The following is a 20,265-nucleotide window of genomic DNA, read 5'->3' on the forward strand; positions in this document are numbered from 1 at the left end:
CGAATGAATTTAATGTCCCCTTGTCAAACACTAGTATTCTATCCATCCTCAGCAACTATAGCTGTATACACCGAAATAATCAGCAGTCAGCTGCATAAAAGAAATTTAATTTCGTAACCGGTTCGGGCACTTACTGCCCTTCTTCAGAAGGTTGTATCTATCGCGCTAATTGCCAGTGTCAGCAATAAAATGCATACAGCAAAATCCCATGATCATGTGAAAAATTGGTATAAAGAAACCAAACAAGTGCAAGAGTCATGCCGGAACTGGTGCTAATCATCTGAATTCAGAAACCTTATTTCATTTACGTAACCGGTTGCCGATTGTTTCGATATACAAATCGCAACGTTCACTGGCTGTCCCTTAATCTAGATAATAATACCTAAGATTAGCCCTGTGAATGTCAGTTGTTTTCACACATAGACGTCACTCTAATGAATCTTCACTTAACAAACTAGTAGAAGAAAATTTCCAAAACTGTTCCATCTTAGCGAATTCCGTTAACACATGGTTCCACTAAATTTTTCATGCTCGGCATTTCTGTTTGTTCGTCAGATGGTATCCTTTTTAACTCGCTGCTTCTGTCATCATCCGGAACGTTGCCTTTGAAACACAAGTTACCGTTACGGTTCCTCAGAAAAGATGTTGTTAAGAGTACGCTCATACCATACCTACCTTAACTTCTACAATGTTAGTACTACACCCACGAATTAGATTTCCACCATTTACTTCTTTCTCCTTGGTTTCTGCTTCTGAATGAGTACTAGTCGATCCTAATCTTTCAGTCCTCCTGTAAAGTTTAGTATTCCTTGTTACTGGAGAAACATATTGGTCGCTTTTAACTCACCAAACGGTCCATTCCTCCTCTCTTTTCATCGCACACTCTTGAGTAACGATACCAACTTTACCATACAAAGTTATTTTCTTGCTCAGCCTTTATTCACTTAGCTTTCGCACACCATAAGTAACTTAAGTGCACAAGGTTAACATTATGTCTTGTGCAACTTTTATTTTTGTTGTTATATCTGTACTATTTGCTTGCAGCAGTTCTACTTCGGTTGTTAAAATTCCCCACATTTCCTCCAGGATAGCCCATGCGGTAGCCCATGCGGTATTGAAAACAACATGACTGAACCTCTATTAATTACACAACACAAGCAAAAGACAAGAGAACAAAGTAGAACGACTATAAAGACACTTAAATATAATCTTAACATAACACTTCTTATTGTAATATAAATTTTTCTCCTGAATGATAGTTATGACTATAACTTTACCTACTTAAACACAATGAGTCATTCTCCTAGCTCATGACAAAACAAACTGCCCTTTGGAAATACCACAAAGAAACACACATATTCCCAGAACACCATCTGGCTTTACTTCATATTGTACGCACAAATACAATTAATCACCTGGCTAAACTCCACTGACTTGTCATAACACTGAATGTCAACCAAATACTTTTTTAAAAAATCACCTGGACCTGGGTTTTGAAGTACAAAGAGAATTATTAGTGAAACATCCTTGTTTACATTAATACTTCATTTACTTTTATAAAAACGACTGGGTTGCAGCAGGTGAGTAACTATTGCCCCTCGATGCTCTAGTTGGCTGCAGACGTACCGTATGCTGTCAGCTACTGCCAGCTCGCAGCCAGTGACGGACACTGGCATCGGCGAAACCACAGAAAGATGACGCCACTACATACCACTATCGTTGTGTAATAGGCGCAGCACCTGGCAGTCTGTCCTGCCTCAAGCTGCAGTGAATCACACCAGAAAGGAAGGTTTTTGAATAGTGGTACCCAGCATGGAAGAATTAGAGGGCCTATACTGACACAGGGTTGTGACCAGCAACGATAAGGGCCCACAGAACAGTAACAAAAAACACCGGAAGCCCTAGCTCAAACATGTGGTTCGTTACGGATGTGGCCGCAAGCGGAAGATATTCTAAAGGTGACCCAGCGGCGCAAAGGTGCTAAGTTGTCTACACACGGTATCCACATCAGGCAGAAACCTGCAGCTGCTGCGGACAAAGTTCTTGGAAGATTGTTCCATTAAGTTTCGGGTGTGCAGCCGCAAGAAATCTCCTTCTTCTTCTTCTAATATTTAGGCTGTATAACGTTCAGCCATCTTCAGAGTGAGCCGCAAGACTGCCGCTCCAGTGCTCGCTTCGTCCCTTTATACTGTTGTACCGTTCTTGGAAGATGGCTGGCAGAATCGTCTGACACTGCATTGGTCTTCACGTCGAAGTTCACCGCTGACGACGACGGCAGCGCTTGACATCAAGCACGTGTACACATAATGTGACTGATCGTCTGAGAGACAGGGTCTGATTTGGGGAAGGGAGGAGCGGAGGGGGGGGGGGCATTTATGAGAGGTCGTTCACCATTATTTCTTCAACTGCAGTGCCTTCAACCTGACATCCTGGAAGAGACCCCAGCTGCAGTAGCCAGTGTCGCTACTGGGTGGTGATGACTTCATTTGTTCCCATTGGGTGATGATGACTTCATTTGTTCTGACTTTCTTCGTTTAGTGCGCTCCAGCAGGAGCCTATCTATAGCTGCAATACTGTCTAACTTCACCCTTCAGAAGCGCTGGCTACCTTCTTCCGCTTTATCAGCTTTCTGAAAAAGTGGACCTTCACCATGAAGACTCCTTGTTGTGAAATGGTGTCTGGACTTCAGGCTCAGGTTGACTCTTGTTTCGAACTGTATGATGTCATTTCGCTGAGCATTGCAGGCACAGTTCATGGTATCCGACGGAGTCGTAGAGCAACAGCTGTATGAAATTACTATTTGCGAAATTATGACGTAAGGTAACTGAACCGACCGACATGTAGCCATGCCAAATACAACTGACTATTGCCAAAAACATGAACCACAATGGTTGTTACATTATCGAGCATTTATTTCCAACAGACAATAGAAGAGCTGTTAGTTGTTAATAGTCTAGAAGGATGACAGAGTGAATAGAAATTGTATGCAGAATTCCAAAGACCGAAAACAAATAAATCTTGAGTACCGTTACTGCTGCTAATATCACTAGAATTCGTTTGCATGAACGAAGACACAGATGTTACCCCGGAAGCCTACAAACTCCAAGAGTACCGATGAATCGATTACGGGCAGTAATCGATTTTAAATTTTTGACTTCAACAGTTATTGAAAATTATACATTACTGGGTTAACACCTACGTAGTAAAGTTGTAATTAGCATTACAACATAATGATTAGGAGGTTCATAATAGCTACACACAGTCCGACTGGAAACAAATTCGAATGACGATGAGGGATTACAGCGAGGAAGACAAGGTACAATCTCATCCCAAACATGTATTGCATTTAGAAAAGAAGCTGACAATAATAAGGAAAATTAAGGAAATGGAATTAGCTCTTCAAACTATATGAATCTTTAACAACATGAAGTGGTTCTCGATGAATACAACAGTCCATCCATCAACAACTCTGTCTTACTAGCAATGCACACATCTGCATTTGAATGTCCCATCGCCTCTGAGAGATTTTTACTACAGTAATTACAACGATAAGAGAAATCTTACACTATATTTTGAACTCATTTTGCTACATAAAATATGGAAATGAGAAATATAATCTACAACGGAAAAACTAACAGACACATTTGTTCCATTTTCTACGAATTTACGAGCACATCTGTTGTCGTTCGTTTTATCGAATGTGTCAGAATAATCTGTCGATCCATGGCCTGTTAGCAGGTGAATAATCCCCTTAGAGTGAATTAGATAAGCTGTTTTTGCAATTCCCCTGACATCTGCTAGAATAATATATGGTGTTTAAACTCACCATTTATTTAATGTCAAAAGTAGCAACGATAATCACATGAAGTGAAAAAATGTTTTTATCTGGGAAACAAGCTCGATAGGACAGCATGTGGAAGGAAGACATCAGAAACAACGCCACAGGAGAAGACAGTTTTCTCAATAAAAGAGCTCTGTTGATATTGAATATTTATATCAGGCTGAAAAAGAAGCTACTCAAAATGCTTATCTAGAGTACAACATTGTGTGGAGGTGATTCATAGAACATCGGATATACACAGAAGAAGAAACTGGAAGCATTTTGAAGGTGGGGCTATCGAAGAATGTTAAGAGCTTATTGGACAGATAAGTTTGGGGTGAAGAAATACTTAAACGAATAGATAAGGAAGAAAATACTTTCGTTAGAAGCATAGAGAAAGTTAGTGGAAGATCAGTTTCTGCGATCAGGAATAGTTAACGCGGCCTTGTGAGGAGCAGGAAAGGTGAAAACATGTATAAGCAGACAAAGACTAAAATGTGGAAAACAGCTTACAGAAGATGCGGGTTGTAATAGTAACATTGAGATGAACAGATTAGCGCGAGATACGAAAAGATGATAGGGAGCATCAAATCAGCCAAAACAATGACGACTTAAAAAAAAACCAAAACACTTGTTGTTCTGTAATAAGTACTTCAGCCGATGTCTTTCATGTCGTCCTTCGTTTTCATCTTACTTCTTAATGACTACTTGACCAGTTGTTATCGTAAACTTTTCGATATTGCCTTTCTGCTGCAAAATTCAACGTCTCTGAATGGCAATTTAACTTACGTATTGATGAACGGAAGACAATGCGAAGACTTAGAATATAATTCAAGCAACGATACAGTGACTCGCCGATAGACATACGACACGATGTGAAGGGAAAATCGTTACAAATAGGGTTCTAGTAAGGACGAATGAAAGAGTTTGATTTATCGAATCAAAGGAGAACAAGTACTAGTCTTCAGTATTATTCAAGCATTTGGCATTCTCAACAAGTCAATCTGAGGATAAATGGAAATGAGTCAGTGGTTTCAGTGATTTCAAACAATCTTATGTGAGAATATGAAAATGTTGGAGGAACGTAAATGTCAATGTGAACGCAAACCTACATTTCCCTAAAGTCTGTCATGTAAATTTAGTGAAACAGTGCTTGAGACAAGCTACAAAATCGATTCTGCCGCCTCCAGAGACAATAATAACAGGATGAAAGAGGTTAGGGAATGCTCTGACGCATGTAAGAGTTGATTATTCGCTCCATCATTGCGCAAATGGAGCATAAAGGGTATGTCCATAACGCTATGGACTATCCACAAGAATGCAGTGCAGAACAGCGTGCAGAATATGCAGAGAACAAAAACGTAAATTTACATCATTCAAGGACATACGGGAGATAATACACATTACTCCATAAGACAGAAATCAGTTCAACGTACAAGTTTTTCGCAAGAAATCCATGAAAGATTGAAATGCGTTTGAGGTGGTCACCATGAGGATCTGTGCCTTCTCCGTAGAGGGTTTTATTACCGTTTTTGTTTTATTTTGACAAGAAGGGGGTAGAAGCAGCAATTTGGTCTAGTTTTCGTGACATAAATTTTAGTAATCCAAAACAGCGTTCCGTTGTAAATGTCAGCTATTTACTCCTTGTGTGGAATACCGATGATTATTATTTATAAGGAATTTAATTTTTTGTCTTTCTGCATATCAGTCACATCTAAAAAAAAGTCGTGATTCTTCGTTAAACTGAAGAACTACTAGTAGGCGAGTATTCAACCAATCCATGTAATTGGCAACATCCGTGGTAACAATTTTTTGTCTCTCTGTGTCAACAAATATGTTGTCGCATTACGGTAGACGAAAGCCGCAATGTCGCAAGAGCAGCTAGCAGACCCTGCTTCACCACCTTCCCCAAGTGCAATATATTGACGTGAAGGGTTACATCATGTGGACCTTGCGACCTTTGCGGTAGAATTATTACTTATTTGTGCTACTGTTTGGCGCGTTCCTCAGCGTTCTTCTGTTTCCGGGTTATGTTTTGAATTCCGCTTCTCTCATCGGTAAATATTCACGGAAAGAAAGCTGCACGCAACTATTCGACTTCGCTGGAAGGGAGTGTTACTCATAACGAAGATCGATATCTTTCCACACAGTACTTGTGTAAATAATTTCGTTGAGATCAGAAAACCGTGCACCGGAAGCGCTGCCATCGACTGCCTTCCACGGAACTACGTGCAACAACCTAATAAGCGAGTAACACATGTTACTCATGATTGATTCCTGGAAGCAGTACGTTCCCATGCTGCCGCTTTAAGGGTTGTCTCTTTGACATTCCTTTAGGTACTTCATCTTCTTCGTTTGATATGAAGAATATTGGTAGGTGTCCATTTTCCCCCTCTGCCAATCAAGGTGGAGCACGTGATTATACGGCTAAAAAGACACTATTTTACAGAATTTAACTTACATTCGAAACACGCAAATTATCATATATGAAAAGTATTTTTGCAGAATTGAAGGAAAATTGATTCTACTAGCAAATATGGGAATATTTTTCGTCGAACCACATTATCAATGGTGAATAATCTATCTTTGTAGAGGTACGAATGAGGGATTCTTTTTTCCTTTCTCATATTTACTATTTTTGCTAAATATTTAACCAACTGTATGGCTTAAAAGTCCCACCTAACGTCTACATTATACGTTAGTTCTAACATGACCGAAATATCGGTATGAAAATAAATAAATAAATACGAGGGTCGTTCAGTAAGTAATGCCATTTTCATAATTCAGCAAGTAATAGCCATTAATATACACAAACAAACGCCTTTGTTTGATGTTTGCACTGTGCGCCGGTGAAGTTTTGAACCGTTCTGGCAGATGTCAGAGCCGTAGTAAAGCATCAAAATTACGTCTACATACGACTCACGTCACAAGCAGCGTGCTGTTATTGAATTCTTACAAAAAAAAAAAAAAAAAAAAAAAAAAAAAAAACGCGGTGAACAGCCATACACGTTTGTGTGCAGTGTATCGCGATGCTGCAGTTGATAGGAATACAGTTGGGCGATGGGCGAAGAAAGTTACAACCTCAGGAAATTTAGAAACATAGCTCCATTATCAGCCACACTCGGGACGTCCTATCACAGCCACTGCTCCAGACAAGCTGAGTCGGATGCAATTATTCGTGCCGACCGGCGCATCACAAACTAGACGATAGTCGGTCAGCATTGAAAATGCGTCTGCAATGATCGAGACTCTCGGATATTCAAAGAGGTGTTAAAGGTGGGTTCCACGAATGCTCACAGCGGACCACAAGATTCAAACGGCTCTGGGCACTATGGGACTTAACTTCTGAGGTCATCAGTTCCCTAGAACTTAGAACTACTTAAAGCTAACTAACCTAAGGACATCACACACATCCATGCCCGAGGCAGGATTCGAACCTGTGAGCGTAGCATTCCTGTGGTTCCAGACTGTAGCGCCTAGAACCGCTCGGCCACGCCGGCCGGCGCCACAAAATTCAAAGAAAGACCATTTCGTCTGAATTGTTGGAGCGTTTTGAGACCGACGGAAAGCACACTTTGAAGATGACGCGAGTGCCAGTCATACAATGAAAACATGGCTACGCCTACAGGACAATAGCTTTTACCAGCAGGGAATACACGCTCTTCCACAACGTTAGCCTACGGCCTTAGAACGTGATGGAGACTACGTAGAATAATAGGACATGGGCAAGACATGTTGATGTCTATTGTCATCAAATTCTGACTGATAACAATAAATATGATCTGAGAAAAAAAATATTAGGCATTACTTACTGAATGACTATCGAATATGTAGCTGGCATACATCAATACAAAATACGCATTACGTGATTCGGAGTTTTAAAGCGCTGTCATTAATTGTCTTGACTTCTTTGCTACAGGCACTATGACAAATGCCTAATATTTCGTGAACAGGGTGATAGGTACAGTATTCGTACTTCAGCTGAATTTTTTACACTCGTCCACGTTCTTGTTTAGTTATGTCATTATTATGATATGCATGATTGCCTTCATCAGTGACAAAGTTCTTCAGAAAGAAGATATGGTTGCTTAAAGGTTATTTTTGATATAACAAAATCGAATGAAGTTGCATAATATGAATACTAATTTCGTCTTGCCGCATTGGCATCGATCGCTGCACCCATCTTCAGCGGCACAGTTAAAAGTCACCAGATCTAGAATGCGATTTTCACTCTGCAGCAGAGTGTGCGCTGATATGAAACTTCCTGGCAGATTGAAACTGTGTGCCGGACCGAGACTCGAATTCGGTACCTTTGCCTTTCGCGGGGAAGTGCTCTACCAACTGAGCTACCCAAGCACGACTCTTGCCCCGTCATCACAGCTTTACTTCTGCCATTACCTCGTCTCCTACCTTCCAAACTTTACAGAAGCTCTCCTGCGACCCTTGCAGAACCAGCACTCCTGAAAGAAAGGATATTGCGGAGACACAGCTTAGCCACAGCTTGAAGGATGTTTCCAGAATGAGATTTTCACTCTGCAGCGGAGTGTGCGCTGATATGAAACTTCCTGCCAGATTAAAACTGTGTGCCGGACCGAGACTCGAACTCGGGACCTTTGCCTTTCGCGGACAAGTGCTCTACCAACTGAGCTACCCAAACACGACTCACGCCCCGTTCTCACAGCTTTACTTCTGCCAGAACCTCGTCTCCTACCTTCCTAACTTTACAGAAGCTGTAAGGTAGGAAGGTAGGAGACGAGGTACTGGCAGAAGTAAAGCTGTGAGGACGGGGCGTGAGTCGTGCTTGGGTAGCTCAGTTGGTAGAGCACTTGCCCGCGAAAGGCAAAGGTCCCGATGTCGAGGCTCGGTCCGGCACACAGTTTTAATCTCCCAGGAAGTTTCGTCACCAGATCTGTTAAACATGCACATGTTGTCATATTCCATCAAAAATACACCAGAAACGTTGCCATAATCCAGTATAAAACCTCGCAACTTCAAAAGTATTAAACACGTTACTAACTATAAACTGCATTTAAAGTGAGGAAATGAATATGGAGCGTAATATCAATGTTAATACAGTGAAGCTGTTATATTTTTACGCTGTCTTTACTAACATCTCAAATGAGACGCTTTTACATGCGACTGCTCGCGTGTACGTGGGATACCACCGTACTGATTGCGAAAGTACCTATGCCACAGTTGGCCGTGATGCGCACACAAGAACATTTACTGTTTCACTTATTCCAGCAACTATGGCGATTTCTTAACAGTGCTATGTGGAGAAATTGATATTTTTACTGACACTGGCTAAACAGCTTCTGAAAAAGTTGTTATGTATGTCCTACCTTTGATGCACGTGCTAGAAAGAAACAGAAATATTTCAATTTACACTGCAACATATTAGTTTTCTGAAATGAAGATATTCGTCCGAACATATCTGCTTTAGAACGTTATAATCGTTGGGTGCCTTTCTGTCTTCCTCTCTTCGGTGCCTTTACTTCCCCTCTTCTTATTTCAACACCCTCTTCCTACAGAGTACGTAGTAGGAGAGATATTGATTAGATCATGTCTATTTCAACACCCTCTTCCTACAGAGCACGTAGTAGGAGAGATAACGATTAGATCACGTCTTGAGTGAAATAAGGTTTGCAACTTAAGACAGAGCTGATTTTCTATAAATATGATAAATTCATTAGTTTTCGTGAAGGTTAAGTAGATCAAATTTCTCTCATAGATTTACTAGTTGTTGATGATATTAGTGGACTGTCAGGGACAAAGGATGACTAAGAAATGAGAATTGTTTGTTTGGGCAATGAAGTGAGCTGCAGGTTTGTGGTTTCGCCAGAATTAGAGTTTTATGTGGGAGGAGAGAATTTAGACAATAAAGGTGGACTAGTGTGGAAGAGGACTTCAAATCAAGTCGTATGACAGGCAGATGAAAATAATTCTCTTAAATCTGGAAATGTGGGTAGGATTTTAGGGGTAACATACGGTCAGGAAAGGTGGAGAGGAATTGTGTTTAAAGTTTCTTTGGGCTGGATGATGTCGCTACAAGGGCTACAATTGCCCTTGAAACGTCCGAGTGCTTGGATCTGGAACTGTTAAGGAGCTGATCATCAAGGAGATAATCATTGTGAAGGTATTTATGCGCCACAGAGGCCAAATTTAACATAAAGAATGACGACCAACATTTATTTGCTACAGAGGCGAAAAGTACGTAAACGATGGTGAACAATTAAGCTTAAGGGAACACCACAATAAGTTATCAAAACTTCAAATTACTTTCCTTTGAATGATGCATCGAATTCCGTTTTTTACTTTACAACAAGGCAAAACTTTGAGCGTGATGAACATTAGAAAATCGCATCTCAGAGGTACACAGTGAAGTTGACAATCGTAATTGCTACCTGAAAATCAACATTACCGTAACAAGAAATCGAATAACACTAAAAAAATCTTTCGAAATATTAGAATATGTGACAGCTGCAACGAAAGTAAGCAATTATTCGTAAGAGCAACCGTGGACACATTCAGAGCAAATTAAGGGGCTGAGACATAGGGATTAGCTATTGCACCATAACCGGCTTGATCCCAGCCCATGTCCCAAACGGCTGCTCGTTTTAGTACAGGTTCTGAGACACACACGTAGAGTACGCATTACATTTACGTGACAAACAATGGCAGATAGCACACGGGCCTCCAACTACGACAGGAAAAGTCAAGGCAGACCACTGAGCCCATTCAACCTGCAGGTACTTAAGGCTGACCGTATAAATTGAAACATCCACATGGGCCATTTAATTCTGAGTGAGGAACAAGAAGGAAATAAGTGAACCTATCTGACCCACAAGCAGTTAAAGTTAATAGACAATTTAAATTATTAAAGATACGCAAACCTAGAAAATATACGCACCATTAGGACAGATAACAACAAAAATTTCTACATCAGGTACCCACAAAACACTACTTGGTAAAATATAAGCCCTGTTGCAACTGACCCAACGTTTAATTCGGGAAAGTTCTTATTACTGGGATGCTGATCCGCGCTAAGATCATTGACCAAAATAATGGGCAGAAGTATACGTGCGACCAAACTACGGTAAGAACAAGAAACGAAACATAGTAGCAAAAGTACAGGGGATTTCACGAGTCACGGTGTTCACCGCCACACACAAGACATAGTGCTCACTGTTTATTCAAGTGTCGGTCCTAGGAGAGTGAGGGACTACTTATGTGGCCACATCCAACGATCAAGGCAGCAAGAAACAGGGCTAGTCGAACTCCAAAGAACGTTATCGCAAAAGAAGAGGGAAGATGCGCCTCTCCAGTGGTCATAGTCACGCTTTCCATAATAAACATCCGCCAATCAAACGCTGCGAGTGCATGGTTAGCAAGTTCAGGCCACCGTCCAGACAGACTCCTACATTGACAGCCGACCTCCAGCAGATACCTAGTGCAAGTTTACCGTGCACTTAAACCCCGCCCGAGGCTCCTCAAGGCCGACACCTACCGAGACGCCAGGGAAGCCGCAGGTGGATAATGAAACCCAAAGAAGTTCCATGAACGAAAGATTCGATAAGAACGTGCGTGCGCAATTCAGGCTTGTTACAGTGAAGTTTCCGAGCTGTCAGGAAGTTCGGAAGCGTTCATTGTGGTTGAGAAGGGGTAGGGGAGGAGGGGGGGGGGGAGAGGATTTCACAAGTTTACATAAGATACAAACGGATTCATACGGGATAGCTGGTCAGGGACAAAAAAATGTTGAGGCGCCTGATATCCTCGTTAGTACAAGCTTGCGATACCACAACAGTGAGCTGGCGATCGATACGAAAGCAGCCAATAGGTAGTCGGAGGTGACATCCAAATGCAGAAAAATCCAGCCACCACACACAAAACCGTCCATATTACCAAGAAGCGACAGGAAAGTGACAAACTGATGATAGCGCTGTTTATTCATGTTTATACGTTTAGGACTAGAAAGAATGAAGTCAGAAAGAGAGAAGTCAGACATAAGTTGTAATTAAGAAAAACGAAAGATCTGTGAAGACTGTGATTGAACGATTCTTCGCAATCTAATGCGAGCTACACCTCGGTTCGCTTTAACTTTTTTTTTAGTTCATATGTGTAAGCACTCACTCAGCCCTCATTATACTCGGGTCAAGTGGCAATGTGGTCGGTGTCTGTTCGTCAGAGATGTGACCAGAATTTGAAGTTCTGAAAGTGACCCTACAGGCTTAACAACCGCGCTCTTTTCCAAAATGCAGCCCTGTAATCCCAACCAGAACAAAGGAGCGTTTTAAGTAAACGCAAAATTACCTCAAGAAGAAACAAATCCCCCGTCATCAGTGGCGTTACTAGTCTGTCGGTTTCTGGAGAGATTACGCTGAAATTACAATGAAATGAAAACCCTTATCTGCATACAGTCGTTGCTATAAGTAAACGGGGACAGTTGAAAATGTGCGCTCCGACCGGGACTCGAACCGGGGATCACTTGCTTACATGGCAGACGCTCTATCCACCTTTTTTTAATTTATTTTTTTAATCTCATTATGTTCGTTTCCGTTCGTTGTAGCTGCTCGGGGTGGATGTCGCAAGGCACCCGTTTCAGTTCGTCGTTGATCCATTAAATCAGTTTTCTTGTTACAGAGGGCAGACAACCTTCTGACCGAACACGCTGAGTTACCGTGCCGACATCCACCACCGAGAACAGAGAGGATACTGCGACTGCAGCGACTTTTCTCTGGCACGCCTTCCGTGAGACCCACATTCGCAACTTATTGTCCCGCACTATATTCACGGTGCCCCTGCCAATCATACTCATTACTCGCGGCTTTGCCGCCGATTCCCGTAAGAGTTCGGGCAGTTTGTGCATCCGCACAGAAGAAGAAGGTCAAATGGCTGGTGAGCCTTAACTACATATGTCCGAAAGAATAGATACCATCTTCATTTATATATTACGCTGAAACGTTACATCCCAAATAGGAGGAAACTGGAAGCCCTCTAGGCAACTGCAGCTCAAAATCAAAACTTTCTTTGACCAAAGCCTGAAACGCTCTACAAATTAGGATAAACGCTTAAAGAACGAAAAATGAAGACTTAATCCATGCAAGACAGGTCATTTTCAGTAGAGAACACCATGGAATTTTAAAAATACACCCCACCCGGGGATTTCATTTGCAGTTTTGCAAGACTTTGTCGGTTCCATAATTAAAGTAAAACATATGAACAACAGGCTAATCACAATTTTCTTAAAATTTTCATATAAAATGTACAGAGCAATTGAACTTCCTGGCAGATTAAAACTGTGTGTCTTAATTTGCCAGGCAGTTCCACATCATCACATATCACGCTGCAGAGTGAAAATTTCATTTTGATGGTTCAGATGGCTCCAAGCACTACGGGACTTAACATCTGAGGTCATCAGTCCCCTACACGTAGACCTACTGAAACCTAACGAACCTAAGGACATCACACACATCCATGCCCGAGGCAGGATTCGAGCTTGCGACCGTAGCAGCAGTGCGGTTCCGGACTGAAGCGCCTAGAACCTCTAGGCCACAGAGGACGGCTCATTCTGAATTATGAATAATTGTTGTGAATAAGCTAATCAACCAAGCAAATAAAACATACACTGAACAATTCAGAGGAGGTGGTAGAAAACACCTAAAATTTCACGTAAGTAACTTAAAAATTCTAATGGGCCATTTTAATACAGAGTTAGGCTCAGAGAGACAATTTAGGAAAACGAGTGATGATTTCTCTGCTGATAAATTGGGGAATGGAAATGGAAAGAGACTGCTAGAACTATGTTGAAAGTTGAACTTCAAACCCATACCAACCCATTTTAAAAAGTGTATTAAACAAAAAAAAGGAACTATTGCTATCTCCCAACAATCGCTACCTGGTATCAACATCCTAATAGATTTTTATATTACACGTACGCAAAGGAACAAATATTGACCCAGACCAGTATATAATATCCGAGTGACACTGAAATTGAAGCCCTAAAAATTCAGAGAAAGATGTCATTAATTCCTGATTTTGGTACTATCAAACTCCACCCAATGCTATTAGCAGATGTACTCAACAACACTCAAACACACAATTGGGAACTTCCCAAACACAAGCTTATCAAAATTTCTCAGAACCAAACTGCTTTACAAATCCGTAAAAAACATACTTGGCGAAATAAATATTGTAAACAAGTAGTAATATCTCGTCATAAGGTGTGCAAAATATGAAGAACTTACAAATCAGAATATGCACATGACGTGATCCTAGAAATTAGAAACGAAGCTTCAAAATTAATCGGACAAGCAAAGAGACAATATGAGTACAGGCAACTGCGAGAAATCGTGGAATAGTTGCAAAAAAGAACAAAACAAGACCAAAACATTTTATAAAACATTTAAAACAAAGTTAAACTGGTACCAGTCCCAAAATCTGAGCTTTTTAGAAGGATAAAGTATCAAGCGTCACTTAACAACGGAGAAAAGTGCAGAGATATCTGCATGTTCCTACAAAAACTTCTGATTGCTCCAGAGCCCACTGAAATATTTTCACCAGGAATTCCACTAAAAACAGTTCATATGCAGAGGCACCAAATGAAGAGGAAATTGCTAGACTGGTTCAGTAGTCATGTGCCTGAGAATTTCCAATTTTATATGGACTGTATGAGGCAGTGACAGAGAATGGTTTAGGACCTTGTTTGGGCACGGCTGTATACAGTTTCGCATACTTTCTGATTGCACAACAGCGCCGAAATCGGAGCCACATCTAGGAATTGTCATTCACGTGAATAACGTATTGTAAGTAGGCTGTTTAGGTTTTTATGTTGGTAACGACACGTAGCGCTGTGTATGAAAATCACTGACTGTGGTGTGTGCAGTCTGTGGCTGGTTTGTATTGTTGGAATATTCGCTTGTGTAATGTTGGGCAGTTGGATGTGAACAGCGCGTAGCGTTGCGCAGTTGGAGGTGAGCCGCCAGCAGTGGTGGATGTGGGGAGAGAGATGGCAGAGTTTTCTATTAAAATCGTTCATTTGCTAACTGCCTATCAGTAGTTCGGCCTTCAGTAATTAGAATCTTTTATTTAGCTGGCAGTATTGGCGCTAGCTGTATTGCAGTAGTTTGTGTAACGAAGATTTTTGTGAGGTAAGTGATTCATGGTTATTGTTAGTCAGGGCCATTCTCTTGTAGGGATTATTGAAAGTCAGATTGCGTCAAAATAACGTCAGAGGTTTATCAGCACAGTAATTTATAATTTTCCAAAGTGGACGTGACAGTATCAACTAAAAATTTCAAGTGATTACTGAAGTCAGGGTATTTTTCTGTAGGGCTCAATTGTGTGAAATTTGCGATTCAGTAGAATCAGTAATAATCACTTACTAGAAATGGTTAAGAATACTGTAATGAATAAAAAGCTTATGCCCAGACTCCAGAAGGGGGCAAGTGCCCCTTCTTCTCGCCCCCCCCCCCCCCCTCCCATCCACCCACTGCCTATAGCAGCTGGCAGAGCACAGCCATTGCAGAGTAACGATGGTCCTTCCGCTTTCAGAGGGTCTTCCGCGTGACAAAAAGGCGCGGAATGATTGCGGAGTGGCAGCCGCAGCGGCCTGTCCATCACCTTCCGGTGAGTCACGTGGGACGCAATTTGCGAGAGCCGTCGCGTGGCCGGCAGTGTGGCTAATGGCGGCCGTATTAGCGGGATGGCCCCGCGGGGCCGCGGCCGCGTCCGTGCAGCAATTACGCCGGATTGCTGCAGCATTTAGTTAGGGGCGCCGTTTAAAAGGGGTCGGTCTTACCCCTTTGAGTCCCGGGGACAACTGCGGCGAGCGGTGTCTGAGTCACGCGCCACGACACAAAACATTCGGGATGCGCCCCGGGGGTACAACTCGCTGCCCCGGCGCAACAGAGGCAAAATATGCCTCGTCGACTCATCTCGACCAGCGATCATGATAGAAAATGCCCACCCCGTCCCAATAAACGGTGCGAGTGTGGACCATATGTGGCTTGGATTCAAAGAGATAATATCGACAGCAATTGAGAAATTAATACCAAATAAATTAACAAACGACGGAACTGATCCTCCGTGGTACACAAAACAGTTCAGAATACTGATGCAGAAACAACGGAAAAGCATGCCAGATTCAAACGAACGCAAAATCCTCTAGATTGGCGATCCTTTACAGATGCTCGAAATCTAGCGCGGACTTCAATGCCAGATGCTTATAACAGTTTCCCCAACGACAGATTTTCTGTAAACCTGGCAGGAAATCCAAAGAGATTCTGGTCGTAGGTAAAGTATGTTAGCGGCAAGGTACCATCAGTGCCTTCTCTGAGCGATAACAATGGAAACACTATCGATGACAGTGCTGCTAAAGCACATTTACTAAACACGTTGTTGTTGTTGATGTGGTCTTCAGTCCTGAGACTGGTTTGATGCAGCTCTCCATGATACTCTATCCTGTGCAAGCTTCTTCATCTCCCAGTACCGACTGCAGCCTACATCCTTCTGAATCTGCTTAGTGTATTCATCTCTTGGTCTCCCTCTACGATTTTTACCCTCCACGCTGCCCTCCAGTACTAAATTTGTGATCCCTTGATGCCTCAGAACGTGTCCTACCAACCGGTCCCTTCTTCTCGTCAAGTTGTGCCACAAACTCCTCTTCTCCCCAATTCTGTTCTGTACCTCCTCATTAGTTATGTGATCTACCCATCTAATCTTCAGCATTCTTCTGTAGCACCACATTTCGAAAACTTCTATTCTCTTCTTGTCTAAACTATTTATCGTCCACGTTTCACTTCCATACATGGCTACACTCCATACAAATACTTTCAGAAACGACTTCCTGACATTTAAATCTATACTCGCTGTTAACAAATTTTTCTTCTTCAGAAACGCTTTCCTTGCCGTTGCCAGTCAACATTTTATGTCCGCTCTACTTCGACCATCATCAGTTATTTTGCTCCCCAAATAGGAAAACTCCTTTACTACTTTAAGTGTCTCATTTCCTAATCTAATTCCCTCAGCTTTCCGAACTTCCTTCACAAAAGAAGACGAAGTAAATATTCCATAATTCGAATGAACAACAGCTCCCAATATGAGGAACTTAGAAGTAGATATGCTCGGAGTAGAGAAGCAACTTGTTGTTGTTGTTGTTTTTGTTGTTGTGGTTTTCGGACCAAAGGCTGGTTCGTCGCAGCTCCACATGCTTCTCTATCGTGTGCAAGACTCTTCATCTCCATCTGAATCTGCTTAGCGTGTTCATCTCTTGGTCTCCCTCTACGATTTTTACCATCCACGCATCCCTCCATTACTAAATTGGTGATCCCTTGATGCCTCAGAACGTGTCCTACCAACGGATACCACCATCTAGTCAAGTTGTGCCACAAATTTCTCTTCTCCCCGATTCTATTCAATACTTCCTCAGTAGTTAAGTGATCTATCCATCTAATCTTCGGCATTCTTCGGTAGCACCACATTTCGAAAGCTTCTATCCTCTTCTTGTATAAACTGTTTATCGTCCATGTTTCACTTCCATACAAGGCTACACTCCATACAAATACTTTCAGAAAAAACATCCTGACACTTAAATCTATACTCTTCTCTTCGTCAGGAACGCTTTCCTTGCCATAGCCAGTCTACATTTTATGTCCTCTCTACTCCGACCATACACGTGACGGACGTAGTCTTCTGCAAATACCTGGAAAATTACTCTTTATTTCAGACATTACGGTCATGCAGGTGTGTCCCAACTGACTTCTCCATGCTCACACAGCGAAACTCCAGAGCGCAGCTGATGTACGCGCGGCAGGCTGAGCCCGCTTCATCGGAGCTCCCTGGCTGGCTGACGTCAAGTGGCCAGGAGGTGGCGAGGATTTGAACTAATTCAGTTGGAGCGTGGACGTTGTGGTGACTGCACTGCGATATCAAAGATGTGTGTGCTGACTGTGTTGGAGAACAAATGATGACCGTACTGCTTGAAACGAAGTCTTCAGTCCCTTCCCCCCTGCAAAATCAAAGGACGTGACTTAAGTTACTATAAGTGCTGATTATTATTTGACGCGATCATGATAGGCTACCAGTGAAAAAAGATAAGTGACGCAGAAAGCTCGTACATGAGATCAATTATGGTGTTGGGATTTGAACTTGTGATAGATTTTTGTTATGGATGTAAGGAAAATGGCTTTCTCACCGAGTAAATCGGACATCTTGAATAAATAATAATAATAAATAGAAGTACAGTTTTCGAGAAATTATCGTGTTGGAATTTGAATTTGGCGCAATTTTCTAGTGGAGGTAGGCCTAAAATAATAAATAATAAAAATAATAATAATAAATGATAATGAATGATAATAAATGATAATCAATAATAATAATAAAGACAAGTACGGTCTTTGCATGCATTATCCTGTTGGAATCGAACACATGGCAACAACAGCTCAGCAAAGACTGAATGTGCAGGAGAACGGTAATGGTAGTTCAGTGGAGGTAGCACAACTGGCTTTCTTCCCGCCAAAATCAACTATCTTTAATGACGTCACGGTGGCGCTCTCTGGTGGAAAGGGTATGAACTAACACAGTTGGATTGCATACACACGTGCATGATATAAATAATAATAAATAATAATAAATGATAATGAATGTTAATAAGGGATAATCAATAATAATAAAGAGAAGTACGGTTTTTGCATGCATTATCCTGTCGGAATTCAAACTTCCCGCCATTTTTTCTTCTGGTTTCTTAGGTTTGTGGACGTAGCACAATTGGCCTATTTTCCCCACCAAATTTAAAAAATCCCGTCATTTTTTCTTGAGGTTAGGTTAGTGGACATAGCACAAGTGGCCTAGTCTCCCACCATAATCCGCCATCTTGGATGACGTCATGCTATGTTGCCAAGTCTACATGCCGCCATCTTGGATGACGTCATCACCGCCATCTTGAATAAATTTGGCAACAATTCAGAGTGCACTGGCCTGAAGGTTGTTGCTCTACTTGTGGGGGCCCTACGCGATAGTAGTCAGGTGAACTAGTTTCTTTGGTTCTTCAGTGTATATAAACGATTTAGGAGAGAATCTGAGCAGCCATCTTAGGTCGTTTACAGATGATGCTATCCTTTAACATCTAGTAAAGTCATCAGAAGGTGAAAACCGTTTGCAAAACTTTTTAGATAAGATATCTGTAACGTGCGAAAACTGGTAATTGGCCCTAAGTAATGGACACTGTCACGTCATCTAAGTGAGTGCTAAAAGAGACCTATTAAACTCCGGTTACACAGTTAAAAAAATCAAATCTAAAGGTCATAGATTGAACTAAATTCCTAGGAATTGCATTTACGAACAACTTATGGCTCTGAGCACTATAGGACTTAACATCTATGGTCATCAGTCCCCTAGAACTTAGAACTACTTAAACCTAACTAACCTAAGGACAGCACACAACACCCAGCCATCACGAGACAGAGAAAATCCCTGACCCCGCCGGGAATCGAACCCGGGAACCCGGGCGTGGGAAGCGAGAACGCTACCGCACGACCACGAGATGCGGGCACGAACAACTTAAATTGGAACTATCAAACAGAAAATGTTGCGGGGGAGGCGAATCAAAGACTTCGTTATGTTGGCAAAACACTTAGAAGATGCAGCAGATCTACTAAAGAGACTGCCTACATTACGCTTGTCCGTCCTCTTTATGAGTACAGCTGCGCAGTGTGGGATTAACGGAGTACATGGGAAAAGTTCAGGGAAGTGCAACATGTTTTATATTATCGAGATATAGGAAAGAGATGGTCACGTGCGTGATACAGGATTTGCGGTGGACGTCAGTCAAACAAGGCGTTTCTTGTTGCGGAGGGGTCTTGTCACGAAATTTCAGTCATCAGCCTTCTCCTCGGAATACGAAAATATTTTGTTGACGGTGATCTACGCAGGGAGAAACGATCAGCAAAATAAAATAAGGGAGATCAGAGCTCGCACGGCATGTATTGACATTTCTGTGAAGCCCAAGATACTTCAGATAGGTTTGCGCTTCCACATCCGTAGACTTTGCCAAGTCGCAAAAAGAGTGTCTCATTACTGCATAACATAGAGTTTAGGCTAAGCTACAGACGAATTTGTCACCAATACCAGGTTGCCTTGCTTTCACATTCATTCACTTCACTAACTCACTACCAAATTCTCATATTCCTACCTAATCATCTGAAGATGTGCAAACCTGCGTGAAACTGGTAAAGGCAAACTAAAATATCATAAAAAATTAGATGGTCATAGTTTTTCAACCTTTCAACTTATATTAAAACTAATTCCTAGCAACACGCCTCGTGGACTACTAGATAGGTAACAAGTTCTTCAAGTACCTTTATGTAACTGTGAAAAGCCGCTTAGTCCAGCAGGAATATCTCTCAGCAGGAGTGTCACAATGCACAACAGTTTGAACCCTCGACAGACGA

This window comes from Schistocerca serialis, chromosome 6 (genome assembly GCF_023864345.2).
Source record: "Schistocerca serialis cubense isolate TAMUIC-IGC-003099 chromosome 6, iqSchSeri2.2, whole genome shotgun sequence".
Lineage (NCBI taxonomy): Eukaryota > Metazoa > Arthropoda > Insecta > Orthoptera > Acrididae > Schistocerca > Schistocerca serialis.